The sequence below is a fragment of the Carlito syrichta genome, unplaced genomic scaffold, assembly GCF_000164805.1.
Source record: "Carlito syrichta isolate Samal-C Ts95f unplaced genomic scaffold, Tarsius_syrichta-2.0.1 Scaffold286960, whole genome shotgun sequence".
Classification (NCBI taxonomy): domain Eukaryota; kingdom Metazoa; phylum Chordata; class Mammalia; order Primates; family Tarsiidae; genus Carlito; species Carlito syrichta.
The window spans coordinates 108,181-118,998 of record NW_007231056.1 but is presented as its reverse complement, the minus strand read 5'-3'; positions in this window follow the sequence as shown (position 1 = coordinate 118,998).

The following is a 10,818-nucleotide window of genomic DNA, read 5'->3' as shown; positions in this document are numbered from 1 at the left end:
TACAGTGAACTGGGTTTTATAAGGATCATTTTGGTATGGAAAACAGAATGCAAACTGCCTTTAACTAATGTGTTTCTATGTCCCTTCCATAAAAGCGGAGCATGGGAGCTTTTATACTTTTTCTTATTTTAAAAGAAATAGTGTCCCCTAATTAAGAATATTGCTGGCAGGCTGTATAGAGAAAACAGAATTAGAATGGAAACGTAATAGGTTGAAGTGGAAGGTATATATATGCCTTGCTAGGGGCACATTATTCTCTTTCTTCTATTTTAACTGCAAAATATATAAAAGGTGTTAGGGCTTACAGAGCTTTTTTATTGTTTTGTTTTAAAGCTCTAAGAATGGCCTATGGAGATTTAACCCCCTTCACCTCTAAGAAAACTGTGAACCTTCCCATCTGAATCAGGAGGCAGAGGGAGAGGCAGGAAGAGAAAGTTTACTTTCTTTCACTTCGCATGAAATACCCCATGAAACTGGAATGAGTGACTGCCATCTTGATGACTATTTCTCTTTGCGGTCTGAATTTAAGATCAGCTACCTTAGGACTGTTATGAGAGGGGGTGCACTCTCATGCCACCAAAGGTAGGCCAGAGTGTGGTTGTTGCCAACGTAGTGTTAGAATCTGTGGAAAGTCTGGGCCAGGCTTGGCATAAACCTGGGTGAATGTTGTCTTTGGCAAAGTTTCTGTTTATTTAAAGAGATAACACAGCTTCTACTGCTGTTCCCTAGCTGTGAGCGTTGGTTTTTCCACTGTGGAAATAATGTGACTTCAGGGTAAAGCACTTTGGCCTGCAAGCTGCATGCACTGAACTTTTATGCTGCCTCTGTGACAATTAGCTGGCAAATTATTTAGCCTCCCTCAGTTTCCCCTATTTCTTCATCTATAAAATAAGGATAATAGAATCTATCTCACTATATTACTCTGAAGAAAAACAAAATAATATACACAAAACTCCCAGACACATGGTAAATTCTGACTCAATGGTAGTGACTGTGACTATACTGTGACTATACTGTGGGCACCTTTGCTGGGTGGTGCCACAGAGTCTCATTATTCCCTATACCTGAATAAAACTCTCCTTTAATATGCCATTTACTTAGTACCCTATCCTCAGCGTTCTAAGATGACAAGTAGGTGGGACAAAGATTTTTTTTTATCAGTGAAATTAAATATTTAGATTTCCCCAATTGGGGCTTCCCATGTACCCCCTTTCTGGAAGGGTCTACGGCTTCTATACCAGTTCTTCTATCTTGGGGTTGCGGAGGAACCAAAAGGTGACACCAAATGGTGGTGAATAGAAGAAAAGGGGATTACTTAGATCGACAAGCGTCTTGGAGCAGGGTTGGTGAAAGTGAGGGTCAGGAGACTCTGTGGATGCAAAAGAAAGCCCTGTGAGAGGAGAGGGGGATTTTAAGAACTGTTGCAGTGAATAATGTGTGTAGATGTATCTATATATAAAAACTTATTGTTTTGAACTTACTGTTCTATTTGCCTGAGTGTGTGCTTCTTACTGCACCACCACACTGATTTTAAACAACATAGGCTGTTTTTCTTCAGTGGGGTTTGCAATTAAGCAAATTCTGGTAACCTAATGTGTGCAGATGTGTTTATACAGGACATGCTTGTCAAATGGAGACCTCTCACCTTACCTGTGGTTATACATTTTTTGTGAATGGAAGTCTTAATTGTCAAATGCACCAGTGACTTTATCAAAAAGGATTTCAGACCAGGAACAAGAGACTGAGGACAACTTTTATACAACCTGGGTACCCAAGGCATACCTCAAAGCGAACTGTGGGGCCAGTTTTCTGTGCTTGTGTGTATTGTTGGGGAGATAGGAAGGCTTGGGGCTAGACATTTGTTAAATGTGGAGAATTTTATTAGTAGACATTAACAGCTTGAATGGAAAGCCTCTTATTGCTAGTGCTAGTCACTCTCAGGCTTCACTCAAGACAAGAATCTGGTTTGAGAATATCCTTTCTCACTCGCCCAGCATGATTTGCCCATTTTTCAGTTTGCAGGGAGGGGGTGCTCAGTAACCTTGATGTTCAGGCTGGCCCTCAGTTTGCAAGATCATGCTGCTACTCCTTTCAGTCGCTTAGAATGGTAGGAAAACTCTAAAGATGATTTTTAAAAATCCCAAGTGGGATCCTGTTGAGACACCATTAGAGGGCTTAAACCCTGAAAACTTTGTAGTAACATCTCTCGTATGTAATTTAGAATAAAAACAATTCTAAATTATAAAAGAAGGTAAAGGTGGCACAATAGAGATTTTTTTTAAAAAAATGATTACATTAGTGCTTCTAGTTGAAATATCATATACCAGGGTGCCAAAAAAATGTATACACATTTCAAGTGATGTTATCTATGTATTACTCTTAGTTCATCATAATCAAAAGTGTCTGAAGGCTGTTGGTAACAACTTTGAGCAACTCTGGTAACAATGGAAGTCAAATGTGACTTGTATTCATTTTTATTGTCAGTATGTGTTGACTATTACAATTTCAATACAGCTGTTTCGTTAAAATGTGTATACATTGTTTTTGGCACCTCCTGTATATTCCTTCAAAAATAGTTTTAGGGTCTCCAGTTTGTCGGCACTCAAATATAGGTTTACGCTAATCACCGAATAATTTCTTGCATGGTAGCTGGCATGTGTTTTGAGAAAGTAGATGGAGAATGATGCCAACCTCATTGAAACTAGATAACATGGCTGACATAAACGTGTGAGACCCCCAGATTCCAGCAAGTGGCAACTAGTTGGAAGTCATTATAATTTCTAAACAGGATCAGATACTGTAGCCTACTTTGTCTCCCTGGTAGAATAGAGGCATTTTTTTTTCTTTATGCCCAACTCTAAGCCCATTTTCCCTAATAAGCTTTTTAAAAAGTATCTACCATGATGTTATATAAAAATATTTAAACCAGGTTCGGTGGCTCAGTCTGTAATCCTGCGCTTTGGGAGGCTGAGGTGAGTGGATTGCCTGAGCCCGCGGGTTCGAGACCCACCTGGGCAACTTGGCAAGACCTCATCTCTACAATAAATCAAAAAATTAGCCGGGCGTGGTAGCGTGCACCTATAGTTCCAGCTACTCGGAAGGCTAAGGCGGAAGGATCACCAGAGGCCAGCAGGTTGAGGTTGCGGTGGCTGGGAGCGACCACTGCACTCCAGTCTGGGTGACTGAGTGAGACTCCAACTCAAAAAAAAAAAAAAAGAAATTTAAAAACTATTTGTATTTTTAAATTTTCTCTAAGTTCTATTGCCTGAGTTCAGAAAATTGATAAAATAATCTTTATTAACGTAATGATCCTATTACTTTTAAGTAAGAATACCACAAATAGCTAAAACTTGCATTGTACTTGATTACCTATAAAGAATGTATCTTTTCATTTGAACCTCATATCAGTCGTGGGATATAACAGGAGAAACCTATAAAAGGGTTAATGAACAAACTTTCTTCACATTTTAAAAGGGACTTTGTGAAGATAGAATTTCTTGACACAAAAAAGATCAAAGCAGTTTTACTGTTACTAGCTTATAATCATGTTTTTTCTTACTTTTTTCTTTCTTTCTTTTTTTTGCAAAGGGAAAGGGAGAGGACTCATTGGTACTATAAAGAACATACTATAAAAATGTACCAGTATTCCTTTTCATAGTCCCCTTATCCTTTAATGCCCAGAGTAATTGTTACCTCCTTTGTGAAGCCTGCCTGACTGTCCAAAGAGCATTCTTTTTTAAAAAGTCTACCAATATTTATTTATTTAATTTAAATTTTATTTTAGATGCAAGGGATGCAGCTGGAGGCCATCATTCTAAATGAATTAACACATTTTATACTTTATTCTTTTCCTGGCTGCCAGAAATAACTCTCTCTAAGCTTTTATGTTTGTATCCTCCCTAGAATGTGGGTTCCTTCAAGATTGTTACCCCTTTTTATGACCAACCTGTAATAAAATAATTATAGCACATAGTAGATTCTCAGTAAATATTTATTGCCTGATCCATGAAGTAAATAAGTGAATAAATAATATATGAATGATTGAGATCAATTAGGTAGGTTGAAGGTAGTTCTCCAAGTCAAGAGTTCTTAATTCAGCAAGACTGTCATAAGTTAGAGGATCAGGAGGCACTCTTAGAAATTTAACGTAGAATCCCCTTGTCAATATCAAATCAAGTGTAATTTTAGATCAACACCCTGAAAGCTGCATCTTTTGAAATGCTTCAAAAATGAACAACAGGTTTAAGAGATTTCAGATACACAGAAAATAATTAGAAAAATAGAGATGTCTAACAGTCCTTGGGATGGCACCTTACAATTCTGTCCTCAGAAACTAAATTTCACAAGAAAGTAAATGCATCCAGGTTACTCTTTTAGGGCCTGCAAAAATTCTCAAAGGTTGCAGCTTAAAGGCAAGGCTCCTGGCAACATTCTACTGATTTCTTAAGTGTTCAATTCTAAAAAAAAAAAGGACGCAAATGTGAAATGCATCTTCTGATCCCGGCTGGTGAAACACAGCAGTTATCATTAGCGCTGATAAGCTGCTTGTCAGCACTGACTCCACATTACAGAAAGCTGCAGACTTTCTTCACTTATTAGCACAAGAGCAACTAAAAGGCTTCAGCAATGACATTTTAGACAGATCTTGTGTAGCTTCAAACACATAATCAGCGGAGTTCTTCAGGGAAAGCCAGTTGAAGTTCATACTTCATATCTTGGTACATTAATAACATTAATTTCACTCAGCCTTTATAATCAGAGAGTCCCACCTACAGACGTTTATTTGAAGATGTCTGAGGGCCCACACAAGTAGGAAGGTAATAATACTTCTTCTAAAGAAGATTGTTCCATGGAGAAGGTGGAGATTAGGAAGAGTAATAATTATACCTGAAATGTTAATAACTGGATATCCTTTCTGAACTCTTACAAGTATTTACATTTAAAAAGATAAAATTGCTAAAAAAAAATTTAGAAGAATAAGAGCAGTTTCAGTGAAAAACGGGCAATTTTCTTTTTTGTTGTTGATGTTACTGCCTAGTTCCCTTAGTGATTCTTCTATGTGAGCCTGGAAAATTAAAGGAAACCATTATTATGCAAAAGACTCTGGCACAAATGGCGTTACATATCTCATATGATAGGGGATTTCTTTTTTAAAAAGAAGAAGAAAGAATGAAAAGAAAGGAAAATGAAGCATTCAGTGTTTGGGGTTTTCAGTGAAAATTCATTGCTGTGCTTGCCAATATTATCCTGCAGCTGGTTATGTGCTATTGCTATCCTATGAAGGAAGAAATTAGAAATTCAAATAGTTTCATATTAAGCTCTTAATTTCATGTTAGGGGTAATAGAATATGACTTTTAATAAATTTTAGAATTTCTCTCTTCACAAAGTTCACATATTATTCACAGAGATTGGAAGGTATAGGTGGAAAGCATCGAATGACTTTTAAAATGGTTACAAAATAATATGAGTGAAAGTTGGGAAAGAAAGCACTACAAGCTTTTCAATACAATACTCAGAAAACAAATGATGTTGTCCCAGTAACAGCAATGAACTTAGATACTGAGAGCTCGGAATCTATAATATTTGCAATGTCTATCTGTAGCTTCTCTCTTGGCCTAAGTGAGAGTTGGTTCTTAGCATGAAAAGAAAATCAATCCTGTATATTTCTTTTAAAAATTTATTTCATAGTTTTTAAGTTAAAAAATTTTTTTTAATTTTAAAGATGTGGGATATGATTCAGGGTTAGGTATACAAATGTTCATTGTGCAGGTACCCTTGTTGATGAGGTGTGCCCCCCTGCCTCCCCTGGCAGTTTCCCACCACTGCCAACCCACTCCCCCACCCTGGGCAGTTTCCCATTACTGCCAATCCCTTTCTTATAGTATTATGATAATTGTTCAAGGTCCGCTTATGAGTGAGAACATGTGATATTCAGTTCTTTGTTTCTGTGATAGATCACTCAGTATTCCATCCAAGTTGCTGTGAAGTTCATAATTTTGTCCTTCTTTATGGCTGTATAATATTCCATCATGTATATATACCCCCCTTTTTAAAATCCAGTCCTCTTTCGATGGGCAGCACAGTTGGTTCCATATTTTTGCTATTGTGAATAATGCTGCATATATCATTACAACCCTATAATTCCCCTACTGGGAATATACCTGGAAGAACTCAAATCGCTCTATGAACAAAATCTCATATATTTCAAATTGAGATTAAAGGCTATCCACCCTTACAAGAGGGATTCCTGAAGGGCTGTTGGTTATGGCAACTCTCTTCGCTTTGAACTTTTCCAAGGCTAAGCTATTCCTATCCCAACCCTTTTCCCCCATCTTCTTCATAAAATTGATTGTAACTCTGCAAACAGTAGAGGAAGCATACTTATGAGAAAATTGAGTTGCTTTACATGTATTTAAATCTCCAATTTCCTAAACATTATATTTCAAACTACTTAGGTATCTTCAAGTGCTTGGTGATGTTATTGCACTTGTAGTAACCTTTAAGAACAGAAAAGTCATCAGAAGGTTAGAGAAAGGCAAACACTATCTTGATTTAAAAAAAACCACACAACTTTTTTTTAGCAAGAATTTAAAATATATACCAAAACAGAGTAATATAATAAAATCTCTTTGAGCCTATTGCACAGCTTCAATCATTACTAGCTCTTGTTGCACTTATATATCCCATTGCCTATATACATTCCATTTCTTCCAGACTACAGAATTTTGAAGCAAATTTCAGACATCATACTGTTTCATCTCTCCATATTTTAGAGTATATAACTCTAAAATAACTCACTAATTAGTGTAATTGAACAATAATGTTTAAATAATATTAAATATTCAGAAATTGTCCAAACCACATATGTTTGTTGCAGTTCTGTTCACAATAGCAAAAACATGGAACTAACCATGCTACCCATTGAAGCTGTACTGGATAAAAAAAGTGTGATACATATACACAAAGGAATATTATGCAGCCATAAAGAAGGACAAACATATAGACTTTGCAGTAACTTGGATGGATTTAGAGTCAATCATACTCAGTGATCTATCACAGAAACAAAGAACAGAGTACCATATGTTCTCACTCATAAGCAGACCTTGGACAATTACCATAATACCATAATAAAGGGATTGGCAATAGTGGGAAACTGCCAGGGGAGGAGGGGTGGGATTGGCAGTTGAGGGAAACTGCCAGGGAAGGGAGGGGCACACCTCATCAACAAGGGTACCTGCATAATCAACATTTATATACCTAACCCTGAATTGTAACCCACATCCTTAAAATAAAAAAGCTAACAAAAAAGAAAAAAAAAAATTGTGCAAAGTATCCATTTTCTTATGAATGCTATAAATGTATTTATCTTATATTTTCTTTGAATCAGGATACAAATAAGTCCATATGTGGCAATTAATTTTTAAGTTTGTTTTAACCCTTTATTCCTTTAGCTCCTTTTCTTTTTTTCCCCTTTCATTTCTTGCTGCTGCTGCTGCTGTTACAGGAAAAACACATAGTTTTCATGCACTTGAACAGGTTCCTCTGTCTTCTATATATCCTGAACATTTTTTTCTAGAATTTTGATCAGCTTTGGATTCAAACTTTTTCTGAGACAATTTTATAGATGATGATTTGTTCAATCAGAAGGCAAAAGAAGTCTGAGTTTCTCTTTTTTGTAATGTTAGCAGACATTGATGCCCGATGATTAGATCAAGTAATACATTAGGAGAACAAAATGTTGATATTCTAATTATATTCTTCCTTCTTTATTTATTAACTGGCATGCCATTACACAACAAAACTGCCTCTGATCTACTCTTAGACTATCCAGTGGCACATTAGTATGGGAAAGGTAGGATACATGTTTAATTCTATTGACTTACTTTTAAATTAATGAGTTTAGTTTCTATCATATTCTGATGATGACCCATTAGGTCATTTTGTTGTATTATTACATGGAAGTAAACTTGCTTAATATGTTTCAGCGTATTTCAGCTATTATTTTCATTGATGATTAAATTAAGACATTTTAGCCAGCGGAGAGCCACTTCAATTTGGCTCCTAAGAGTTTTTAAAATTACTTGAATATTTTTGGATATATTAATGCTATCTTGTATTATAAGATATTCCAGGCATCTTATATGTTTCCTTTCCCAAACCTGGGCATCTCTTTTTCTAAATATCTCTGGAAATGGTCCTTGGAGACTACATCCTGTGTTTTAGGTATTAGTTGCACACATTTTATCTAGATTAGTTATTATGTTTAGATAGTCATTGTTTCCAGTAGACAGAACTAGGTATAGATTCTTGCTTTCTAAAGATAAAATATAGCATGATTTATATTGATACTTTCTAATTAAATTCAGGTTTTTACATTTGTATCTTCTTTCTCCTGCACTAACAACCTCAGCTTTTGAAGATATAACAGTCTTTATGTTAATCTCTCTCTAGTAATTTTTGTTCTCTGAAGCTAATTTTCTAGAAGATTCTTCAGGAAAGACTTAGTGGTATTCCCTCACGAACTTGCATATTGTTAAAAATGTATCGATAAATGAATACAAAATATTCAGCTCACGCTTTTTTTTTTCTTTGGATGTCTTAAAAATGTCACTCCATCACCTTCTGGCATTGAGAACTTTCAATAGAAATGCCATTGAAAAGTCTAATTGCAATCTAAGTTTCTTTTCTGCTTGAATACCCAAAAACTTTTTTTAAAAGCTCAGTGCTTTATTAAATATTTTTGGTATATTAGTTTTTTATTACTGCTATAACAAAGTACCACTCAATGGTTTAAAACAACACGTATTTATTATCTTACAGTTCTGTAGGTCAGATGTCCAAAATGGGTCCCACTGGGCTAATTCAGCAAATACATTCCTTTCTGGAACTCTGAGGCAGAATCTTTTCCTTGTCTTTTCTAGCTTCTAGAGGCTACCCAGATTCCTTGACTCATGGACCTCTTATTGCATCTTCAAAGCCAATATCGCCGTATCTCCCACTGATCCTTCTACAGTACTCACATTTCTTTCTGAACACAGGCAGGAAATATTCTCCTCCTTTAAGGATTCATGTGATTAGTTCGGGCTCACCCTAATGATAGGATACTCTCTTCATCTTAAGGGTTTTCTCCTTAATCACAGCAGGGTCCCTATGCCATGCAAAGTACATATTCATGAGATTTGGGGGATTAGGGTTTAGACATCTTTAGACAGGAGCATTATTCTGCCCACCACACTTGGTATTGTATGTTCTGTGTCAATTTTCTAGGAATTAGTAGATCATTTCAATATGAAGTTTCAAATTTTTATCTTATGTTTGAGACATTTTCTTGAATTACAAATTTTTATTGTTACTATTTTTCTATTTCATTGTATTGCTTTGCTTTTTCAAGGACTTCTATTATAAGTGTTGGAGTTTCTTTACTGGCCTCTAATTTGTCAAGTTCTCCCTAATACTTTTATTTCTTTATTTTCTTTTTATTATTTTTACTGTTGATTTCTCTTGTTACATATTGTATTTATTTGCTCTTGTGTTTCTTTTGTTTTAGTCTTTTTCTTTTTTTCCTTTTATTTTAAATTCTTTTCTGGGTGCTATCACCTTATTTATTTATAATAGACTTAGTTTTTAGGACAGTTTTGGATTAACAGAAAAATTAAGCTGATGATGAGAGTTATCATATACCCCCCTTTCCCAAGACAATTTTTTTCTTTTATTAACATCATATATTAGTGTGGTATATCTATTATAATTAATGAGTCAATACTGATACACTGTGATTAACTAATGTTCATAGCTGACATTAAGGTTCATTCTGTGTAGTCCGGTTCTTTCAGTCTTAATAAATGTGTGACATTATGTGTTCTCCATTATAGTTTCATATGGGATAGTTTTACCACTTGAAAATTTCCCTGGACTTCATCTATTCATGCCTCATCTCCTTCCCCGATCCCTTGGAAACCACTGTTTTTTGTTTTTTGTTTTTTTTGTTGTTGTTTTTTACTTTGTCTACAGTTTTGTTTCTTCCAGACTGTCATTCACTTGGAATCAAAGCACATGTAGCCTTTCCTTGATGACTTTTCTTATATAGTAATATGCATTTAAAATTCTTCAATATGTCTTTTGAAAAAATTGTTAATTTTAAATATTTGGGGTACAATTCAGGGTTAGGTATACAAATGTTCATTATGCAGGTACCCTTGTTGATGAGGGGCCCCTCACGCCCTGGTAGTTTCCTACTGCCGCCAATCCCTTTCTTGTAGTTTGATGTGTCTTTATGGCTTGATAGTTCATTTGTTTTTACCACCAGATAGTATTTCCCTGTATAGATGAACCTCAGTTTGGACATCCTTCACCATTTGGAGGACCTCTTAGTTACTTCCAGTTTTTGGCAATTATGAAAAAAGCTGTGATACACATTTCTGTGAGGATTTTCTGTGGACATAGCCTTTGACTCAACTGCGTAAATACATAGGAGCCCAACTGCTGCATTCTATAGTAAGACTGTGTTTACCATTCTGAGAAAATGTCAAATAGTTTTCTAAAGTTATGATACTATTGTATACTTCCATTGCAATATATGAAAGTTCCTGTTGTTCCATATGGTCACCAGCATTGTCAGTTTTTAAAATGTTATTTATTCTAATAGGTGTGTAGTAACACCTCATTGATGTTTTAACTTGTAATTCCCCAATAGCATATGCTGTTGAGCATTGTATGCATATGATGTTAAGCATCTTTTCTTATGTGTATTTACTACCTATACCATCTTCTTTGCTTAAGGCACATGTTGAGGTCTTTTGCCTATTTTAAAAATTAAG